General features: G+C 44.0%; 2 long non-coding RNA genes across 2 annotated transcripts in view; both read left to right on the forward strand.

The window, feature by feature from the left end:
- LOC141736035 (uncharacterized) overlaps positions 1–6,221 on the forward strand; it is an 87,322-nt gene extending 81,101 nt beyond the window's left edge. The window contains exon 3 of the long non-coding RNA XR_012584887.1: positions 1,232–6,221. This is a non-coding gene — a long non-coding RNA (uncharacterized LOC141736035). The remainder of the gene's footprint in view (positions 1–1,231) is intronic.
- A 426-nt stretch (positions 6,222–6,647) lies between these two features.
- LOC141736034 (uncharacterized) overlaps positions 6,648–17,975 on the forward strand; it is a 29,786-nt gene continuing 18,458 nt past the window's right edge. Inside the window, exons 1-2 of the long non-coding RNA XR_012584886.1 lie at positions 6,648–15,077; positions 16,017–17,852. This is a non-coding gene — a long non-coding RNA (uncharacterized LOC141736034). The remainder of the gene's footprint in view (positions 15,078–16,016; positions 17,853–17,975) is intronic.

Below are 17,975 nucleotides of genomic sequence, written 5' to 3' on the forward strand. Positions count from 1 at the left end.
AATGTGCAGAAGCAGCTAAGAAAGTTTGTGCCTGCAGATGTCAAAGCCAGGTGGAATTCAGTATCAGGATGTGTAAATGAAGATGCTCAAGGATGGCTCAAAGTCCTTCTAACATGCCTGGGTTCTGACTGAAATGCAGGCTTTCACATAGGAAAAAAACCCAAGGAAATACTGCGAGTAGGACAGGAAAAGATTCTCTGTACTGAGAATACCATGCCAACTGTTTAAAACATATCATTCCCTCACTTAAAATAGTCTGTTCAGATATATCGTCACCATATCATGAAAGAAAAGTAAAAAGAAGTGAAGGTAATGGAAATAATTCCATATGTAAAATATGTCCCGTCTGAAGAGCTACAGAAAAGGCAAGAATCCTCTTTTTAAAAGGGAATCCAATAAGAAATTGCATGCTAGATGCACATAAAACAAGCTGCATGCAGAAGGTGAATCATACCCACAACACGTGACACGGATGTTAGCCGAAAATATTATGATAACGAGGAAAGTCTTGTTTTGCAATATGTGTAATCTACCTGCAGAAATCACTGCCACCAGATACCACACAGGCTTACAGGTTAATGCAAGTAAACCAGATTTGGGTGCTGGCATAAATACTGAGGTTAACTGTAGTTGTATTAGATAGGGTCTCTATTAATTAATGGATAAATACCCAGCTGCTTCTGCTGTATGAGACAGTTTTGGACTCAGAGCAACAGAGATAAAGGCCCAAAGGGGGATATCCTGCATGGCCATAGGGTCTGCAGTTCCCGGTGAGGAATGTTGCCTGGAGCAGCATCGCTTAGGATGCCGACAGGGAAACATCTGGGGTGATGCACCAAGGCACTGTAGAATTCCCTGTTTTCATATTTAGAATTGGGTTAACGGTAAGAAAGTTGTTACTGCCAATTAAACTCGCTCCTGGCTTTATAATGCAGCAGCTAATTCTGTTTGGCTTACTTTTTCAAATCTGTTACGGGGGCTTTGAACAATGATACTGAAAAACATTTCAAGTACATCACTGTGCCTACTGAATTACAGAGCTCTTGATTAATGGCACTTGTTCAACATCACACTGACAGTAGTATGAAGTGTAAAAAAACCAGTGTTTCTGCCTGGTGTGTTTTCTCCAATGAGACAGACCAGACAGCGTCGGCACAGATTTTATTTTTTATATATTTTTTAATTGCCTCTTTTTTCTTTTTGTCTCTCGTTGTATTTTTCATTTTGCAAGTGTGGACTTCTGTCCCGCGCTGGAGCTTGGGTGAGGTGAGTTATCATCCAGGAGGTCTGCAGCAGGTTTTGCTGAAGTGTCGCTACTTAGCATTGACTCTGCAGCCAGAAAACTTCATCCAGAAAACTTCATCCAGAAAACTTCATCCCTGTATCCTAATGGGCAGCACAGCAGTGGGGAGGCAAAAAAGAGGGAGAGGAAAGGAGCTGAAGGCATGCACTGGTCAGATCCATCAGCAAACAAACCAAGCTGCTGGAGCATCCATCATGATGCCACCGGTGAATTGCAGTTGACTGGAGGCACACTTCACTGCCCAGTATCAGAGTTTATGTATTTTACTAACCTTATTTCACTGGATTGAGCCTGTACAGCTTTATGGGGCCTCCAGTCTCCACCAGTTTGAAATAAATCCCTGGTGAGCTGTATATCACAGCCTGATAAGGGTTGTGGGGCCATCCTTGTACATATAGGTGTTGCCTTGTATATACAGGTGTTGCTGCTTCTGGACCAGAAGGTCACTCTCCTCCTCTGGGATGAGCAGGAAGGCACGCCGTAGGACTAGGAGACAACAGCAATTTTCAACCTTTTGTTAGATTATTGCAAGCAGCTCACGGCACCGGTGGCGGGGAGGGTTTGTGTTACTGCATCTATGTCCCCTCTCCAGCATCCCCCTCTCCTCCCAGCAGCATCCGTGACACAGATTTCACAGCAGCTGTAAACCTAGTTTTGCTGTCGGAATTTCTTTCCCATTCATTATTTTGTTGTCTTAGCTAATGAACACAACTGATCTCTGCGCGAAAATGCTCACAACGCACCCTGGTCCTGCCTCGTCATCCTTAGGTGTGCCCTGTTCTTGAAAAAAACCCAACCAATCCTGCCTCTGGGCCTGAGTAAGAAGTGCTACAGAGGACCAGAGGTGAATTAAAATAGCTCCTGGAAATATAGCAGTTAATGGAATCATATGAGCAATCTATTTTTATGGTTTTTGGGGAATGAGCTCCACTGAGTATCAGGAAAGGATCCTTCACCCTTAATATACAGTACTGTAAGAGGAGCGTACTACTGGAGAAAGTAGGAACAGGATGAAGGCCACTGAAAAAAATCATTCTTTTTTTTCTCTGGCAGTGCCTCTGGGCTTTAAAGTAGTTTTCGGTAGTCTAAAGACATTTTCACTGCTGAAGCAACACTACTTCATCTGTAATGTCAGACAAAGTAATGTCCTTACCTGATCTTTCTCCAGTGGAAACACACAGAGCCTGATTTCCAGCAATGACATCTCTTTGGTGGACACAATTTCACACCGGCCCTGTGTACCAGCTCTTCACTGCAGCTAATAGACAGCTGCCAAAATGGTGACATTGCTTCCATCGTGAATTTGAACCTGTGACTTTTTGCTGCCCTGCAAAGTGGATAGAACTGGTAAAAAAAAAAAAAAAAAGAGTTATAAAGCCGAAGGACAAGCTCCTGCCTTGTCTTCGTTTGAAGGCAGATGTCACCCACACGTAGTCCAAGAGCCCTGAGTCTCTGCCATCATGGTATGTGGCTCTTAGAAATGTCCGCCTCAGCTTTGACACTCAAAATGGAGCAATATCATCAAACCCCCGCAGAGAGAGGCGGCGAGGGCTCACAGTCCGCAAAAAGGTCTGTGAGAACTTGGGGCTTTGCAGTCCATAAAAAGTCAAGCTACTGCAAGAAATACAACATCACTAATACATGGGCAAAACACCAATAAGTTTCGTATCCAAAGGAGAAAGGAGAGAGATGCTCTCCTTTTCTTTGCCACAAAGGACACATTCCGTTTTAACATGTACAACACCGAGAAAGGCTGAGATCATGGCTTAATTCTTTCAAGAAATGCTTTTTTTCTGGTGATTATCAACTGCATCGTCCTGACTGACCATCATATTTTTGAGGCGATGCAGAGAGGGATGGAGAATCATAGCCAAGCTATGAAGAGGAGTAGCGGGGCTTATGAAGGAAATTAAAATGGTATTGCATGAGGAAACAGAATAGTGCACAAAGCCCCAGTGAGATATATTTTTGGTTTCGGTTTTGTTTTTTTTAATAAAGGTGACAGCTTATCCATATGTCAGACAAGCGTTAGTTTCTGGGGAGCTTCCACGGTCATCCATAAGCAGAGATAATGGCGGCAGTTTTACCTAGAAATAATGAAACATAACTCAGTGGTTGAGAATTGCGATCCAGCTATTCATTTATAGGGATGAACATGAATAATGAATTTACAAAGTCTCACAGCCGTCAAAAAGTGTCCCTCTATTTTCCATAAAACCAGTGTCGGGGTAAGATTCATCTCTGAAGTGCTTTTCTTTTGCTGAGAGACCAGAGTGCTTCCTGGACACTCCGTTGCCAAATGTAGGTATTATTAGAATTATTTTTTTTTATTCCTTCCCAGAAAAAAAAAAAGTATTAATATTGTTTATTGTTGCATTTGTGTATTTTAAGCTATTTCACGGGTGTAATGTGTGTAGACTTCCCAGTTGTAGCCCATGTTGTGGCATTAATCTAATTTCAATAACTGTGCATAAGAAGCATTTTTCAGCATTTGTAACTGCCTCTGTTGGAATTGCTGGAGGATGAATTTTGTCTTTCGGAGCCCCTTCCATACAGTGCCTTTGGTGAAATTGCAGGCTGTCGGGACTACAAGGCTTTTACCAATAAGCCTTCAGGAGCACCCTCGTTGTAGGACATGCCCTAGACCAACAAAGGAGTTTTTGGTCGATGGATGCAAAACATCAGGGAAGCAAAAGATCAGAACAGGGAAAATTTTAACATCACCCATAGATGGTGATTTAGGGCATGTCGAGTATGTTTGAGCTTCCCCAGTGTTCATGTTCAGACACTTAGAGCCATGCTTTTCCTTTCGTTGTATTGGATTTTCTCCGTGAATACTCCTTGGATGTTGCCGAGATAAAAGAGATGTCATGTGCTGTTGACTGATATGTAAGTATGGGCAAGAGCTGAGTGAAAACAGACACAAGAGCTGCTTCTTGGAGACATAAGGCAGATTGGAGACCAGAGACCCATTTCAGCAGCCCCTGCTTGCAGGAGCAGCTTGCAAAAACCTGGCTTTTAGGAGAAGCTCAGGGGGTTAAGCACTTTAATAAGTGACATTACCAAACCCTGAGGCTCCTGATTCAACCAGGGCCCCGGTTAGAGCGGGACTGAGAGAACATGCACAAACAGAGACATATTCTTGACCTTCAGAGGGAGAGGCAGGTGGTGCCCCTTGTGCCCTTGGGCTGTCCCTCTGCCTCCTCTCTTCTCCCCCATGCTCACTAGGGGCACCTTTAGGAGGCGGCGGTTCTTTTCTGTGCTCTCCATACTCAATTACCTGCTTCAGCGTCTGTAGGTTTTCAGTAGCCAACAGATTCAAAGCATAAGGAAGCTCTGGTATTGGGACAGAAGGAGGATCTTAAGCATCAGCCTTATGTTAGGAATAACTACCCAGGGGGGAGGAAAAACAATCCCCAAAACCAGAAAAGAACCCAAACAAACAACAACAACAAAAAAAAACCAACAGGAAAAAAAAAAGGCAAAAAACCCACACCAAAACTCCAAAACAAACAACAACTGCCCAGTGCACTTTCTGCCTAGAAAAAAACTCGAGGTTTGGTTGCTTTCTTTCAAAATCAGTGCTGTTCAAGACGCATAGTGGAAACCTGTAGCTCCTGTACAGGCAAATTCAATGCCCTTCCATGGAGGGCAATGGCTATCTCCAGCAGGTATTAATTACAGTTGCCTGACAACACTTATTGCAGAATGGAAAATCTAATTTTTTTTGGTGCTGGGCGAACAGGAAAAAAGCAAAATGAAATGTATGTGAGTGTCTGCTTATTTTTTTTGACTGTGAGTGGAGACAATTTTTCACCAGTGGAGCTGCTATGTACTCAGTAAAAACAAAATTTACACATTATGCTGGCTAAAGACAGCTGAAGTTCAGGGACCCAGTTCCTGTTCCCCTGAGGCTTCTTCGCAGGTTGCTCTGTAGCAGTGCTTGAGAAGAGAAAACTTTTGTCAGGAGAGAGCCTGTAGAAAAAAAAAATACATACAAACTACGTATTGCTTTTTTGAAGTAAAATAGCAGAACAGAAATTACAGCTAAGAAGCCACACTGGCTACATGTTGAATATTTTAAAACTACTCACTCTACTTTCTGCCTTTGTCAAAAGATAAATTTATTTTCCTGAACAAAAGAAATTAATAAATTATACCAGGACAGACTTTTTTTTTTTTTCCCCCAAGGGGAAGTTCTAACATTGGAGATGCAATTTTACTATTATGCGGGGCGAGCTTTTAAACTTTAGTGAGAAGGTGTAAAAGGTGTAGAAAGGAGAAGGGGAAACAATCTTTACAAGTAAGAACTGGGGTGAGTTAGCAGATGCAACGAGCCCTTGCCTCCCCGCCTGGCTCTCAAGCAGGAGGAGCTGCGAGGAGGAGCGTGCACGGGGTCTGGCAGCAGTAATTCCCTGAGAAGTGGGTGGCTGTAGCTACAGGCAGAGCTGTGCACCCCCTCAGGCTCCACCATCGCCGTCGCCGCGACTGGCTTTGCTAGGAAAATGCTGCTGCAAAAGCAGCAACCCAGACTTTGTGTACAGATTTGGAGGAGGGGGGAAATGGCAGGACGGGGCTCCAGCGCTCGTCTCCGTACCACCATCCCGCAGATGAAAGCAGGGAAGGCAGCTACAGGCAGCGACTCCAAAACCAGAGCGGCCTTCGCCCTTGGGAAGGCAGAGCAATAAGCAGGTGGTTGTGTTTCCACCTGAATGTGGGCCTGGCGCTGTGCAATGCCTCCACTGCCATCCTGCTCCCCACACACCTCCTCTTCCCCGACGGTCAGGCAAACGCCGTGTGCTTTGGTGCGCGCTCCAAAGTGCTCTTCGGTAGAAAGAAAAGGTCGAGGAGGTATCAAGCACTGCAAGTTGTTTTTCAGCCTTGGAGAGGCACGGAGATACTGTGGTGGAAGTGGACATAGGGAAAATGCAAACTATGAAACTATTGCAGTAACAATCTTTACTGTGGTATTCGATCTGTCTTCCCTCTCTCTATTCCCAGCAATGTCTGTTCTCTGGCCACAAGGTGCCTCTGGGCAAGCTGTGTCGGAGCCCAGTCGAGGGGGGCTGCTTTCACATTTGAGGCGCCCACATCCCTCTCTGTGCTTACCTCGCCAGCCCACCCCTGTGCTCGGGCACCATCCACGCAATTTTGGAGGCTTCACAGCTGCCCTCTTCAGGGCAGCTTCATTTCTCTGGCCTTCTCTGGGAGAGCAGGTCCCGCCACTCTGATGATCCCTCCATCAAGGAAAGGGCTGTTCCAGAAAGCTGCGCCTGTGCTCCAAGGAGATGTGTCCTCCTCTCACTTTTCCCCCGCAAAGATTTCAATGCAAATGTGCTTCAGCTAGCCTGGGCTGCTTTGCCCTGAGCATAGCCAAGGCATTCCTCCTTGGCGTATTCGGGTATGGGCCACAAGGGAACAGGGTAGCTAACACCTTGCCCTTTGAGAAGATACTTCAATGGGGACATTATCAATAGGGAAATTATCACACGCACCTGAAGATTTGGTAGGGTCTCGAAGGAGCTGCTGCACAGCAGAGCTATAAGCCATCCTCTGAGCACCCTGTAGGCTGTAGGGTAGGTGGTGTGTGGTAGCTGGAGGTACAAGGGACCTGCTGAAACCGTGACCTTGCAGTGTGTTGCTCTAGCGATCCCCCCTGCTCCTCTCAGGCTGCCTCATCACTTGGAGAGTATCCAGTGGGGCTAGGGTGGCTTAGCCCCTCAGAGGAGCCCTGCATTGTATCAGTAGAGCAGCAGACGCAGGAAGTATTACCCAACCATGGAGGGATCCCGTGCTAAGGCACACCATGCTCTCTGTTGCCTTCGCTGACCCTTCTGATGTAGGACCGTAGTGGAAATGGGGACCCACTGCAGCTCTTTGGGCATTTTCCCATGTCCCTCCCAAGCTTTGGAAATGAAGGTGGGAGGTTAGATGAGTTCACCACCTGCTCCCCTCCAAAATGCAAACACACAACTTCTTGCCACCCGCCTGCCCCAAATATCAGACTAAGATTTTACAAGTGACATGAAAAGACTTCATGTCTCTTGCTGTGTTTATCAACTAACGCTGGCAATGATGTTAAGGTAGCAATCTGGATGGCACGCACCGTCACATGCCGCTATCAAGTTTACGTCAGTAGCAAAAGCTGAAAGGAGGCTTTTTAACAGCCTTGACTTTTACTGGCACCAGAAAAACTCAGCATTACGGTTTCTGAGAGTAACCACTCTCCTTTCCAGATTTGGTCTTTACCCTCCTGTACAAAGTTAGAAATTCGCTATGCAAAAACTTGCCATTTACTATATCCAGTAAAATGACAGTAATAGTCTGTGTTGGGGTTTCCCAGAATTACTACTATTGCTGCTAAAGGGGCTGCCTTACAAAAGAAAGAGACACGGCAGGTGGTTCCCCTACAACAGCAGTAGCAGCAGCAATTATTAGTAGTGAATAACACATATAATACAATACCGGGCTTTAGAAGGCCTTGTCTGTGGTAAAACCACAGCCGTGACAAGGGACGAAGTTACAACACAGTTATCCCCTGACCCAAATACAATATGGTCCTATTTTGTGGTGTTGATGGGTCCATAACTATGTTCCACAGCAAGGCTTAAAGGTTAAGGTTACCAGCTGCACTCCACAATGAAACTGTGTTGTAAGTGGGTCCCATGACACAATTGTATTTCTAGTACAGAAAAACCCTAAATAGGCTAGATGCTATAGATCTCTCCCTTTTTCTCCATCTTCCTTGTGTATGCATACACACTTTGCCCTAAGGATATCTCTCGAGAGCCGTGCTTCTCCATTTACTGTAATAGGAAGTGCTTTGATATGATGACAGGGTCATTGTCTATCAAAATCAGGAGATCAAAAGATTCACAGCTAACTAGTAACAAGCCATCGCAACATTTTATGACAAAATTTGAAAGAGCCAGGCCCTTCTTCTCATTAAGCAGTGAGAAAGCAAACATTTTTTCATTGTCTCTTCCAGGAATTTAATTGCTAATTTGCAGTTTATTCAGGCTCCTTCATCAAATATACCTGATACGTCAACTCTGTGCAAACAGAGAAAGCGTCGCCAGTTTTATCAAGGAACAGCTGAAAATCAGGAAAAAAGAGGCAGTCTGACCTTTATAATGGCTGTAATACTTTAATAGATAACTTTCATCTCTTCGACACTTACATGCCAAGTACTGGCTGTAAGACAAGATGCAGGGAAAGAGGGATGGGAGCTACCCTGGCAGCAGCAAATTTGTAGGGATCTGGACACAGTTGGTGTGATCAGGTGATGGAGATACACGCCAGCCACAACCGCACTCTTTTGCATCAGTGGAGTTCTTCCACTTTATGATGTTATGTGCCTTATAAATGGTGGGTTTAAGAAACACAAATACAATAGGAAGCAAATACTAGAAGTCAGAAGGCTAAGGAAATGAATTAAAAAGACTCTGGTTCGGCGTCTGTGCACTTCGGTATCTTCCAGATTTCTTTGACTTCTATTTTTGGGCATACAGTGCCAGTATTCATTGTTATGCCAGTGACTCCTCACCAAGGTCTACCTTCTCTATCAGCTGGTCCTGACAGGAGGTCTCAGCTCTGCTGTCGTGTCAGCTGAAGTGCAAATCTGGATGTTACTGTATTTCTCAGAAAGCTTAGCTGAAACATTGAAAACTGGGTCCCTCCTAATTTATTAAAGTCTGCTTTGGGTTTTAAAGAGGGCTTTTTTCCCCCCCTTCCTAGGCATTAATCTGGTCATCCCTTCCAAATTTAATTTCTTTAATACTAAATGATGTCACAGGCTTGTGGGGAAAATAGCTTGTCACCTTAGGCACCTGGTGTTTCATAATGTGGTGCTGAAGAATGTGCACAACCCAACAGCAGTGAAGGATCTTAACTCAAAGTTTGCCCCTGCCCTCTTTACATTACCACCTAAAAATAATGGTGGTCCAGGACACTGCTTAATCCAGCCAGATAAAAAAGTGGTGCTCCATATTTTCCTGGCTTTGAGAAACAACTAAATCCGCCTGTTTATTTCCACAAAAGTAGCTGAAGGGCTTTTGTGACTGCTTTAGATTTCTCATTGATTGCATCTTCACAGGTCGAACATGAGATGATCTTCAACATTTCTTGAGGCACAAAGAGCAAAGCAGGGCAATTTCTACAGTTCTGCAACAGGAGGCAATCTGAACATGAAACCAGGAGAAGATGGGGAGAAAGGAGGGGAGGCACTCAGGCAAGCAAGCCTTAAGAAAAAGAGTTGCTTATTATTGTCATATGGCAATGATAGAGAACACCAAAGTGGGTGAGACATAATCATAGATTCGCAGAATGGTTTGGGTTGGAAGGGACCTTAAAGACCATCCAGTCCACCACCCTGCCCTGGGCAGGGACACCTCCCACCAGACCAGGTTGCTCCAAGCCCCGTCCAACCCGGCCTTGAACCCCTCCAGGGATGGGGCAGCCACAGCTTCTCTGGGCAACCTGGGCCAGGGGCTCACCACCCTCACAGCACAGAATTTCTTCCCAATATCTCATCTAAATCTCCCATCTTTCGGTTTAAAACCATTACACCTTGTCCTATATGTCCCACTGTTTCTTTTTATGTTGCTGGCAGCTACGCATGGGGTGGGATGAAGAGGAACCAAAGGCATCCCTGCAAATGAGGCTCAATTCTCTATTATTTTGTTGGTTTTCAATGCCAAAGTGTGTTTTAAAGTACAGCACAGCAAAAGCTACTTAAAAATCCTTTTGGGTTCTGCATCAGCTAGAGGTCTGTCTTTACATCTGGTAAAGCTGTAAAGTGCTGTGGTGTTAAATGAATTAGACAATGCTTGGATAAACAGGTGTGAATGTGGCAAATTATTAAAACCCATGTTAGAGGCCATTAACTTTAAGCGTGCTTCAAAGTGCTTCGCTGAATGGCACCTTGCAGATATCGGTTGCAGGGCAATACTGTAGAAACGATGATATAAAAGGCATAATAAAATCCAGTCTGAGATTCATAGGCAGACAGACTGCTTACAAAAGTGGGTGTAGGAGTCGATGGAACCAATGAAAATTGGGTGGTGGATTAGTTACATCCCTCAGGTATTTGCCCTCTCTCTCCCACGGTGTTTTTAACCCTGAGGCAAAACCATTCACTCCATTCATGAATAATCTGCTCAGCCTACGCTGGTTTCAGCATGGTTTATTAAGAAAAAACAAAAATCTGAATTAGTTCTCATTAGTGTGTAAGGCTGAGAACCAGCAAGTCAGGAACTGGTTTGTGAGTAGATCAGTTTATTCTGAGTTGGCCATCCCTCTGTTGGAAAGATGGATCAAACAGCTGAAGGCAGTAACAGCTTTAGCATCCTGACTTTAATTCACTGCCACAAGTCTATCAGCCCTCCCAGACACACCACAGGGTCCCTCTTCCCCTTCAGCAGGCCCAGCTCTGCCGTTCCAGCACTACTTATATTTTTGAAGGAAATTTACAGGAACTGTCGTAATCCAATTAAAAAAAAAAAAAAAAGAAAGGAAGAAAACCAGAAAAGAACAAAATTCCCAGGGAACTACCCAGGGAAGTCATTAATTTTAAACAATGTATAAAGTGTGAGAATATTTCTGTGAGCTCTTTCCAATCATATACTCTTTTTTGGTATTTTTCTTAAAGTTGGGCATAGAATATATATATTACACATAGTTTACAGAGAAAGTTTTAACATTAGCATTGTACCGTAAAGACCTGTATATCAATTAAATGGCTTATTACTTACATGCTTTATGTCTTACTAGTGGAGTCACTGCCTATGCTACTATACTTTCATTACAACTAATTTGAATACTTGAGGCACATCGCAGAAAAAGTTGATATATACCTGAATTTAAGTATATGAACCGCCTAAAAGGAAGAATAGCAGACAGCTCACAAGACCGCACGTGTTGTAAATCCCGTCACCGGCTTGCAAACTACGCAAATTCAGAAAAAGCAGCCTCCCACCATATCGATTTATGTTTTGCAATGGCCTACTGGAGTTTCTTCAGAACAAATAGGAAGAAGCAGCAACAGAGAAGGCTCAAGTGTGTGGGTTCCTTATCTCACTAAATTTAGACAGAATTTCTTACATTAATTTGAGGGAGGTTTGGAGGTCACCTCATGTGTTCAAACTAGAAGCAATGTCAAATGCAATCAGCTCCCACATTCTGAAAGTGAACTTTTTCAGAGTAGTCACAATCTGTCAGTGAGTGGGCCAGAACTGGGGTGGGCTCATTTGGGGTTTCCACTTTTGGAATGACTCTGCCGGCAATTAGTAAATCGCTAAGCATAGCCCTCCCTAGCCATTTAAGTAATTTAATATTATTAAATGTTTCTAAAATAAGAAGTGGGTTATAAAGTGCATCACTTAACTTAAGAGTAATTTGTTCCATTATTTAAATTTCCCCAAAGGATTTTATCATGGTACAGTCTTACAGCCTATGTACAATGCTACTGTGCTCCTAACACTTGGGTCTCTCATTCCAGAAGATGCCATCATAATAACTTTAGCTTAGTTTAGATAATTCCTAGCTCACACATTTCTTTCCCCTTTATAATCATAGTCAGCTATGGTCCAGGTCAGCATTTTTTTCATACCTACAAAAAGGTCAGTTCTGTGTGGAGCGGTCCAGATCGCATAGAAGAACACGCTTGAGATGAGTCTGTGTGAGCACAGGGGTGTACAAAAAGAGATGGCTCCTTTTAAGCACCTCCTTCAATATGAAAACCATCCAATGTTATTTGAAGATGTATTGCCAGAGCAATATGTACTGCCATAAACAAGAATATCTTGCTCTGAAGACCATAACTAACCTCTTATCTTAGTTGTCTTTCACATTATCATGTCAAAGTCTTCATTCCACTTTAACCCTGCTAGGCCAAATCCTTTCTTCACTGCTTTATAATTCCTTATGTTCCTTCTGCTTTCATGCCCTATATCAATGGGATAAACTCCTTACTAAAACTACCATTCCATTCTGCTTTTTGGTGTTGGCCTCCTGAGATACGTGGTGGAAAAATATAACCTCTGGCAGATTAATTAATAATTATGCATTAATAATTTGCTTCCTGGTTTGAATCGTACTCCTGAATTGTAATAAAAAATATGTTTTTAAGAATATGATTCTTTATCCAGATGTAACACTGCCGACTGTGGTCCTGTCAGATGCCATGAACTTGGTTGCATCAGGCAGAGCAGTGCCTTAGGGAGCCTCTTAGCACCAAAAAGTGTGATGTGCCACAAGTAAGCACAAACTCCAGCTGAGTCAGTTGTGAATAGGTGGTAGAGGCTACCACAAGGCTGAAAGTGCATTAATTTGAAAAGTAAAATTAAGATCCTCCACCCTCACAGACATTTAAAGTATCCTGTGGTATTTTGCATAGGCGTATGTTACTCCACACGAGCTGGCAAATTCCCCAGGTAATCTCTCTGACCAATACCTTTTCTTTGGCTTTTCCTTTGGAAATGTTTCCTACAGGGCTGGTTCATGTCTAGGGGGACATAGAGAGTGGGGCCCTGGCCTACTTATTTTGGTGGGACCAAAATTTTAACTATTTGATTGAGTGCTAATTCTCCCTTTGAACTAGAAGCCCATTTGCTCCCCATCCTCCTTGGAGGTGTGTTGCCTGACATGAAAAACTGCAGAACAGACACTTTTAAAATAGAAAACGCTGCCTGCAATATTTTTGTTTCCTCTGAGAGACACCTATAAGAGCAAACTCACGCTGTTTTGTGGCCTCCCCTGCTATCTAGAAGGATGGCCTTCCCCAGGGACACATTCACTCCTAGTATTTCTTTCCCTAGTGCATACGCTCACAACTGCAGCGTTGCACATTTTAGAGCTGCCGACAATACCTCAAACCCTGGGCTGTGTCCGAGGAATTAGGTGGAGCTGCTAGAGCTTTAACAAATGCCAGCAGGTAATTAAAATGTTCTATTCCCAGCAAGAAGTGAATACCTTCCATCATGTTTATCTTTCTGAAAATTGGTCCTTGTTCCATCGAGTTTAACCCAGCAGTGGGCAGAGTCATCACAATGAAATTTTGGTTCCCAGAGATGTTTGCTCGTCCAAAGCAGCAACTACTTCTACCTTCCCTTTCTGCCTGGAGTCCCTCCTCCTCTTCCTGCTTTATTTCTGCCCCTTGGTCTTTCTCTAACTCCCTGCAGGGTGGTGTAGCAAGGTCAGTAATATCCACCTGCGGCGGGTGGAGGGGACCAGGAGCAGGGTCTGGCCCTGAGCATCCCAACGGTGGAGAATGGCCATGCTGTGGGGAAGCTGTGCTGGCAGTGGGATTTAACGGGTAATGGATATGTGTGTTTAAAGCATGTCTTCAGTTCAGTTTTATGACAAGATACCTGAACGAACACAAATCTCAAGGCTATGAGCAGTGCCATTGATTTGGATTTTGACGATTAAAGTTAAGTGGGTTCTTAAGAAATCTGTCTGACATAAGCACAGCATGTGTGTGTTTGTGCCTTGGAAATGTTTTGTTGAGTCAAAATAAATGTTACATCTACGAAGTGAAATTTCAGAGCTGTGTCCCCTCTTCTTTAGTTCATACCATAAACATTTCAAATGACCAAGACTAATGACTTCTTCGTCCATTAAAAACCCACATTTGAACTTCCATACCACTAACTCTGCCAGAAATTCATGTACTACCTATATCGACATTTTGGCTTAACATGCAGATGCTTTGTTTTTAGAAACTATTATTTCCATTTTCGAATGTGCCTTCTTGCTCTTTTCTGCAGTCTGGAAGCTTAGGAGTGGATTTATGAACAAAGGACTACCACAAGTTCACAAGGCACCAGGTTGCTCCAGATTTGATAAAATCGTTGTAATTGAGGCCTCCAAATAAGACTGCAGTCCTTTGCTATTCTTAAGGGTTTTCCTCATTATAGAGATGATTTTGAAACATTTTGCTCTTACTTTCAAATGTGATGATCAAGTTAAATTTGTAATTTGCTATTTTTGGTTTTGTAACTTATTGCATGTTTTTTCTTGAAAGTGTATTTATTTCACTTTTTTTTTTTTTAAACAAGAAGTCTGCTTTTACCCGGGCAATATGTTTTTAAATGTGGTGTGGGTCCTTAATTTTACTTATGCTGTACCTTTAGATTTTATGTATTTCTGTGACCAGCTACTTTTCCAACCAATTAGTTATGACATAATTCCTTTCATTTTTTTATACAGCAGATACCATCCTGTGATATCTTGTAGTTTCATATTCTTGCTAACACAATTACAGGGACTGTGAACACAGTGGTAAAATCTCTGTATACCCAAAATAATTTCTAAATGGTTTTAGTATTATGGAGCTTTTTATTGAGGGCAACAACATAGAATTGCCTTTATGTTATTGATTTTAATTTCGGTGCACGCAGGTATTTTCTCTCAGCACTGAGAGGCAGAGCGGGTACCCATACTGTGTGCAGGCTGAGCTTCAGCAGAGATGCTGGTAGGACCTTCTTCATGTGCCTGGCTGTTTATCATGAAGATAAACCCAGCCATGCACGGTTAGACAGCATGGCTGGTGGGATTCAGCAGGGGCCACCGAGGAGTAAAGTCACAGCAAGACAAGCAGATGTCAATACCTTGTTTTCTCATAAAACTGCTAGGAACATCATGGCTTCAGACCATGCACTCTTGGCAATTTCATTGAAATTGGCCTCAAGGATGCTGAGAAGACACACACACACAGATACGAGTGCATGCTCACACCCTGTGGAATGCGAGCTCTGCCTCTTTAGAGAACCAGGTAAGAAAGAAATGTGAAGTGAATTTCATGTCCTTGCGTCACTCTCTTGCCTATTGTCTACATCATCTGCATGGTCAAATTGCATCTTTTGTTGCTTTGCCCACTTGAGATGCATTAATTCAACAGCTGATGAAGAGGATCAGCAGTAAAAATCATAATTCTAAAAGATCAGAGAATCATAGAATGTGTTGGGTTGGAAGGGACCTCTAAAGGCCATCCAGTCCAACCCCCCTGCAGTCAGCAGGGACATCTTCAACTAGATCAGGTTGCTCAGAGCCTCATCCAGCCTGGCCTTGAATGTCTGCAGGGATGGGGCCTCCACCACCTCTCTGGGCAACCTGTTCCAGTGTCTCACCACCCTCATTGTAAAGAACTTCTTCCTATTGCCTAATCTAAACCTGCCCAGCTCTAGTTTAAAACCATTGCCCCTTGTCCCATCGCTACATGCCCTTGCAAACGGCCCCTCACGATGAGGGAGACACCCCCCTGCTTTTCTTGGGGGTCTAAATAGGTAGTAGAGAGCATTTTGTGCCTCCAAAAAAGCATGCTGGGACGGGAAGAGAAAGATGTGCAAGAACATCAAAGGCAAAATGTGAATGAGAAGGGCTGGGAGGACTTAAGAGGACAAGATGGAAGAGTGGGTTGGGGTTTGGAAGATACAAAAGGTCCCTTGAAGACTGAACTCTGACTCAAATGTGGGAAGAATCCTAAAGGATCCAACACCTCCACTGCAGACCTCACATCAATTTTAATTTCTTTAGCTGACTTCCACTTTGCTAGAATTAACTTCTTTCCAATTAGACTTGCCCTTAAAATAAAATGTCCTTTATCTTTGCTAATATTTGTAATGGAATCAAAATCCCCAAGGATAAAGATATTAGGATTCAGAGGCAAGTCTATACTCACTTTTGTATTTACTTTTCTATTACTTTTCTTTAGAATTAATACTCTCCTCAGCCTGGATTCACCCTTGGAAGTCCACAAGGACCAGCTACAAAGCAGTCCTCCCTCCCTCCCTCTTGCTCTCCCCACACATCCCTGTGCTGGGGGACAGCAATCTCCTCCTCATCACAGAGACACGTTCTGGATGCAGATTCAGAGCAAGCCTGTTCCTGAAGTTTCAGGTAGAAATTAAATAGTAGCTTCTTCTTACAAACTTAGAGGTTAGAGAGAAAAGGAAACCTTGTCCACATTTCCACTGCGACTTCTGAAAACTGTCTTTGTCCTGTCTTCAAGCCTGAAGAGCTGGTCAGACATTCGGACACAATGGCAGTGAAGACCACATTGCCCTGGTACTTCAGGCAGGACTGCTAAGACTTGACTATCAAAATAATTATACTTTCCTCCATCAAAGCACTTTTTCCATCAAAGGCATCTCCATTTCAGGAGTCCTTTTAAAGTGTTTTCCAGCTCCTATATGTAAAACGCAATTTATGTTCAAAATACTGTTGATGTATTTCATGAAGATTTGCTTCCACGAATCTCTTACCTCAAAGTCCCCAGTTATTACCAATATCACTGCTTCAGGTGGTATGCGCTGGGAGTGAAGTACCTAATCAGAGGATGGGCATTTAGCAGTACAGCGAGGAGAGAAGGGATGGGTCTCAGGAGGCTGGGAATGTCCAGATATTCTGCAAAGTGAAATTGTCCATAATGTGTTTTAGGCTGTGGTCAAAGTGAAAGAAAGCACAAAACCAGGTGAAATTGCCAGTCTCTTTCCATGCCAAACTTATCTAGCAGTTGCATGACAGACCATCCTGGATGCTCTTCCAATCTAAAGTGTTTGTACATCAGTCCTGAAATCTGATGATGGGAACTCAAAGTTTGCACAGAAACTTAAGTTGGGTCGTGTTTCTGTGTTTTGCCGTCTCGGAGGATGGGTAATACGGCAACACCCTTTCATTTCCCACGTGCAGGCGACGGCACTCTGCTGCTTGGCTGTCGAAGTGGGAGTAGCAGGAGACAGGAGTTTGCATGTTCAGGTCACTGTTGTGCCTGCTGCCGCCCAGGAAGACGAGCTGAAAAACCATGGCACTGTACTATACCTTGATGGTGGCAGCAGCCGGATCAAGCTCAACGGAAAAAAGGAAAAAGTACAATGAAGGAACTGGCATGAAAACAGCGTTCTCCCGTTTCTTGGACATCAACCCCCAGTATATCATGGAGATTTTGCAAACAACTGCACACCCTCAGGCAGAAAGGCCACGTGCCCTTTGTTTGAGGTGCTTTTCCATTCCTGTTTGTCTGAGCCCATGACAGACCTGGCAATGCCTCATTACACATCTGCCTGTTGAAGTAGTTAATGAGCAGGCATGTGGAAAAAAACACCACCAAAATGTCCAGGGGTTGTTAATCTCCAAGAGTAACATTGTCCATTTGAACAGTGGTGGTAAGAAAGACCTGCAGCCTGCTCCTGCAGCCTGGTCATGTGAAATAGTCTGGGCTGTGCGTACCGCCCCATCATTTAACTGATGTTCAGCTGGAAGACGTCCAAGTTCCTCCATCCCCTGGTGGGACCCGAGGCACCATTTCCAGAGCCCAGCCTCCTTTCCCACCCCATCCGGTCCCTCTCCTCTTGCGAGTAAGGAAACAGATACAGGGACTGGACTCCTACCACCATGCCCTGTGGATTATGATGCCCAGCGTTTAACCTGATTGCAGCCACACGCAGCAGGGGCTGGGGCGATGCTGCTTCGTGCGTGGCACCATGTGTGATGCTGGCAAGATCCAGGCCAGTGCGGGAAGGTGACTTGTTACTTCTCTGTCATTGCCGAGGTGATTGTCATTAGTTCTCTGCCCTTTGCCCCCTCTGTAGTGGCCATATTCACCAGGGACCCCCTTTAATGAGTAGCGCTTAATATGTGCACAGGCTGCTGTCATTCCCTCCTGCCTACCTGC

The sequence above is a fragment of the Larus michahellis genome, chromosome Z (assembly GCF_964199755.1).
Source record: "Larus michahellis chromosome Z, bLarMic1.1, whole genome shotgun sequence".
Classification (NCBI taxonomy): Eukaryota; Metazoa; Chordata; class Aves; order Charadriiformes; family Laridae; genus Larus; species Larus michahellis.